The following is a 6,037-nucleotide window of genomic DNA, read 5'->3' as shown; positions in this document are numbered from 1 at the left end:
CCCATACTTTTATGTTTCATTCTCTTACCCTCACCCCTGTTCGACCTTGCACGCGGGCCGTGGCACTTATGGACTGGAAGACTTATATTGTTAAGATGGCAATACTCTCAAATTTTTCTACACATTCAATGCAATCCCTATAAAAATTCTAGCTGCCTTTCATGCAGAAATTGACAAGCTAATCCTAAAAATCATATGGAAATGCAAGGAACCAGGAACAGCTAAAACAACAGAAGAACAAAGTTGGAGGACTCACACTTCCCAATTTCAAAACTTACAATTCAACGATAAGACAAACAATCCAATAAAAAAATGGTCAAAAGATTTGAACAGACATTTCTCCAAAGAAGACATGCAAACAGCCAGTAAGCACACAAAAAGGTTACCAACAGCATCAGTTATTAAGGAAATGCTAATCAATACCACAATGAGATACCACTTCACGCCCACTAGGATGGCTATAATCAAAAAACTGGAAAATGACAAGTGTTAGTGAAGGTGTGAAGAAATTGGGACCCTCATACATTGCTGGTGAGAATATAAAAAGGTGCAACATCTTTGGAAAACAGCTTGGCAATTACTCAAAAAGTTAAACATACAATTACTATATGACCCAGCAATTCCACTCCTAAGTATATACACAAAGGAACTGAAAATATGTATGTATACAAAAACTTACACGTGACTTTTCATAGCACATTATTCCTAACAGCCAAAAAAGTAGAAACAACCCAAATGTCTACCTGTACGGTACTGATGAATGGAGAACTAAAATGGGATATATCCATACAATGTGATACCATTCAGCCATAAAAATGAAGTACTGATACACAATAGAACATGGATGAACCTTGAAAATAGTATACTAAGTAAAAGAAACCAGACATGAAAGGCCACATATTTATGATTCCATTTATATGACATGTTCCTAATAGGCAAATCCTTAGAGACAGAAAGTAGATTAATGGTTGCCAGGGACTGGGACAGGGAAGAATGGGGAGTTACTGTTAATAGGTATGAGGTTTCTTTTTAAGGTGATGAAAATGTTCTGGAATTATGTAGCACTAGTGGTTGCACAACCTTGTAAATATACCAAAATCCAATGAATCAGAAACTTTATATTTTTTTAAGATTTTATTTATTTATTTGACAGAGAGAGAGAGGGAGAGCACACAAGCAGGAGGAGCAGCAGAGGGAGAGGGAGAAGCAGGCTCCCCGCAGAGCAGGGGGAGCCAGATGTGGGACTTGATCCCAGGAACCCGGGATCATGACCCAAGCTGAAGGCAGTTGTTTAACCAACTGAGCCACCCAGGCACCCGAATCAGAAACTTTAAAAGGGTGAATTTTATAGCATGCAAATTATATCCCCCCCCACAAAAAAATAAATTAAAAAAATTTTTTAAATAAAAGTGAAATCAAAATAGTTTTAGAAAGAAAAAAACAGGGAGCGTATCTACTACCAGCTGACCTGCAATAAAGAAATTTCTAAAGAAGGCTCACTCTTCAGGCAGAAGGGAAGCAACCCCAGAATGAAGGTCAGAAATGTCAGAGAACAATGAAAAGCAAAAAATGGACAAAGTTGTGAATAAATGTAAATGAACACTGATGGTACATTAAATAACAACACTGTTAATATTAGTATTTCATAGAGTTTAAAAAGAGCTTACAGAATTAAGACACATGATAATAAGCACATATAAATCTGGAGAGGGTGAATGGAGTTCAAGTGCTCTATGACACTATAATCTCTGCACGGTCCAGAAGGCAGGTATAACTGCATTATCTGGATAAGTTAATAACACATTATTTAATTTACATAGTAACCACGAAAAGAAACAAAAATAAAATATAACCTCCAAAAAAGTGAAGAGAGTATAAGTTGAATGGTTTTTAAAAATCATAATACTGTTTTAAAATAAGATAGAAAAATAAACACAGAACATGTGGGACAAGAGAAATAAATAATAAGAGTATAGACTTAAATAGATTACTAATTATATTCAACATAAATGAGTTGAATGTTCTAGTTAAAAGACAAAAATTATCAGACTGGATGAAAAACAATCTAACTGTTTGATTATTTTGCAAGATACATACTTAAAGCTTAAGAAAACAGTTTTGAAAGTAAAATGATAAAAAAACAAAGATATTATGCAAATATGAGCCTAAAGCAATCTGTTATGGCCATTTTCGTATTGGCATATGATACCATAGGCAAAGATTCATTACTAGAGATAAAGAAAACCACTGTTAATAATTAAAGTCTCAGTTCTTCAGGAAGACCTAACAATTTTATATTTGCATGCCCCTAATAGCAGGGACTCAAAGTATATAGATAAAAATTGACAGAACTTCAAAGAGAAATAAGACAAATCCATAATCATAATGAAACTGGGTAATTATCTTAGTAATGGATATAACCACCAGACAAAAAAAATACTAAGGAAACAGAAAATGTGAATAGTATGTTATAAGTTAGCTGAATGGAATGTAGAGAACATTGAACCTAATTCTTTTCAAGCACACAGGAATGTGTGAGAAAACTTATAGTCCATATTCTGGGCCATGAGGCACATCAGCAAATTTCAAAGAATTAAAATCATAAAGAGCAAGATTTGGGGGCAATGAAATTGTGCTGGAAAAGAATAAGAAAATACGCGTATGTTTGGAAAATTTTAAATATTCTTCTAAACGACCTATAAATTTAAAAAATCATACTGGAAATTAGAAAATATAACTGCCTTCGTCTCCTTGGGCTGCTGTACCAAAACACTATAGACTGAGGGGCTTAAACAATGGACATTTATTTCTCACAGTTCTGGGGGCTGGGAAGTCTGAGATCAGACAGAATGCCAGCATGGGAGAGCTCTGGTCAGGGGCCTCTTCCTGGCTTGTGGATAGTTGTCTTCCTGCTGTACCCTCACATGGCAAGAAAGAGAAAACGAGCAAGTTCTCTGGTCTCTTCTAATAAAGTACTAATCCCATCACACTCATGACCTCAACTAAACTTAATTATCTCCCAAAAGCTCCATCTCCAATACCATCATATTGGAGGCCAGGGCTCAACATATGTATTTGAGAGGGGCACAATTTGGTGTATAGTATATACTAAACAATAAGGAAAATACCTCAAATCAAATTCCGTATGATACAACTGAATCATTATTTTATAAGGAAATGTATCACCTTAAATACACATATTAGTAGGGGGAAAAAGCTGCAAATTAATAAACCAAGTAGTCATCTCAAATTGGAGAGAAAACAGCTACGGAAAAGGAAAATTACGGGCCAATTTCACTCGGAGACATGAATGCATGAATCTCAGGCAAAACATTAGTCACTGAAATTTAATCAATATATTCTAAGAATAAGCTAATATGAACACGTTATGTTTATACAGTGGTCATCTGTGAGTGACAGAATGAAATACTTTTATTTTGCTTTTGATACTAATCTTTATTTTGCAAATTTTCTAAATAAATACTCATTTATGAATCAGGAAAAATATTTTCAATATTTTTAAATTAATAATTTTCTGCTGATCTCTCATACTTATGAAGCCAACTAGTTCATAAATGGCAAGAAGAAAAGAGCAAGAGGTAGCTCAGAAAAGCCATTTAATTTGAGTAATCACAAGGCTACAAGACCTAATGTGTCTCAGTGTCTCTGGTTGAGAACAAAGAAAGGATGGATAGGAGTAGAAACGGATCTACAAAGGTAGGGATGTGATAAGAGAAATTCGTAGGCTTTTTGCCCAGGCACTAAGGGAGCGATCTCATACACGAATGTGTCTATAAACAGAATCCATACTGCACTTTAATGAATAATTTAAAAGCACTTTGCAAATAGGGTTAAGAAAACAGGAACCTAAAATGCTCAAAAATCAATAGTTCTGTCCTATCCCAACCTGGTGAGTTACACAAACAGATGTTTGAGCTTTATATCATTTCTTAGAAACATTGGAAGCTGGGGGGCACCTGGGTGGCTCAGTCAGTTAAGTGTCCGACTCTTGGTTTTGGCTCAGGTCGTGATCTCAGGGTTGTCAGACTGAGTCCTGCATTGGGCTCCGTGAGTCTGCTTGAGATTCTCTCCCTCTCCCCCTTCTCTCCGCCCCGCTGGCGCTCTCTCTCTAAAATAGAATAAATAAATAAAATCTTAAAAAAAAAAGAAACATTGGAAGCTGGATGGTTAAGTATCAAAAGGTTTAAAAACATCTACAAGTTCTGACCTAATAATTCTGCCTTTAGAAACTTCTCCTTCATAAATTATCAGTGATACAAACAATGATTTTGGTATAGGTTATTGATTATTGATCAAAGCATTATTTATGATGACAAATATTTTAAAGCAGCATAAATGTCCAACTATATTCAATCAACTGGGACATCCACTGGAATAGTATGCAGCCATTTAAAATCATGTTTTATAAGACTATGATATGACACAAGAAATTCTCACTATCTAGTACAAAGAAAGAAAGCTGTTCATAAAACACTATGGAATGAATCCCAACTTAGGATATTCATATCATACCACACATAAAGGTAGAAAGACACAATGGCTATTGTCGTGTAGTAAGATTACGAATGTTTGTTTTGTCCTTTATACTTCCTGCTTGCTTCAATTTTTCTACACAAAACATTTGTATCACTTTCAAAAATAGAAAAAAGTTTCAAAAAATAATTTTTAAAAATTGCTTATCTCAACTAGATTCAAGTACCCTTCATCAATCCAAATCTACTTCTAGTAAGGGTAAAGGGGAGGTCAATAAAGAACTGATACATTAGTTTTCTACAGCAGTATAACAAACTGAGCAACTTAAAATTTACATTTATTACCTCGCAGTTTCTGTGAGTTAAGAGTCTGAGCAGGTTCACCTAGGTTCCCCGCCCAGGGTCTCACAAGGCTGCAATCATGGTGTTGACCAGGCTATGTTCTCATTAGAAGGCTCAAGTGGGGGGAAGAATTCCCTTCCAAGCTCACTTGGGTTATTGGTAGAGGTTGTTTCCTTTGCTGTAGGACTGAGCTCCCCTGCTTCTTACTGGCTATCCCTAAAGGCCACCCTCAACTTCTAGAGGCCACCTGAAGTTCTTGCCATGTGGGCTTCCCCAGCATAGCTGCCACCAAACAGAATCTCTAAATGAGTTTCTAGCAAAATGGAATTTTATATAATGTAAAATAATCAAGGAAGTGACATTCCATTACTTTTCCATATTCTATTGGTTAGAAGCAAGTCCTACTTCAATAGGAAAAGATTATACAAAGGCATGAATCATGGGGATCATGGTGAGGCCATCGTCATACAGTCATACAGTCTGTCCACTATATCTAGTCTCCCAGGGCAGAGCCCAGGCAAAGGAGGGAAACATGTGCTTGCATCTGAAGGCTCTTCTCATCAACTGACTACCCATAAACAAAACTGAACCCTGCTCTCTCTCCACAGCTGGAGCAGAATGGTACTGTAAGGAGTGAAGGGAGAGTTCATCATGAGTCAGAGTTAACACAGAGAATCTAAGCAGGGAGGTGGGAACTGTGCCAGCCCTGAAGGATAGTTAAGACTTAGATCCCTGGAAAGAATAAGAAAGGGAGGCTAGACTAAGGAGAGCTAGAGAGACAGAATTTCCAAGGCGGGCTTCTGGAGAGAGTAAGTAGGATGGTTTGTTCACAACAAATATAAACCAACATATTGGTAGTTTCACATTCTAGTCAGTCCCCTGATGACCAACATACCTGCAGACCTTGCACACTTGTAAAACTTCAAACAAGACCTAGAGAGGAACGCGGTTTGAGTTTTGGCTAACTGTGCAGTACTGACATCAATTAACCTCCAGAGTTTGGTAAATGTTACTAATATTTGTCCTGAGCTTCTGGGACATGGAAGACTCAACCTCCCTGCTCCATTTGAAACTAAGTATGGCCGAAAAGACTCCTCCTGGCCAACAAAATGTGAGAAGAACGGTACTGCAACCCTTCTAAAGCGGTAACTGCTGGTGTAAGACTCTCCATGTTCTAAAAGGATCCAGATCCAGAATATTTA

The sequence above is a fragment of the Eumetopias jubatus genome, unplaced genomic scaffold (assembly GCF_037043125.1).
Source record: "Eumetopias jubatus isolate StellerSeaLion01/CBP00866 unplaced genomic scaffold, mEumJub1_p1.0 scaffold_26, whole genome shotgun sequence".
NCBI lineage: Eukaryota > Metazoa > Chordata > Mammalia > Carnivora > Otariidae > Eumetopias > Eumetopias jubatus.
The sequence above is the reverse complement of the archived record's forward strand: the minus strand, read 5'-3'. Positions refer to the sequence as shown.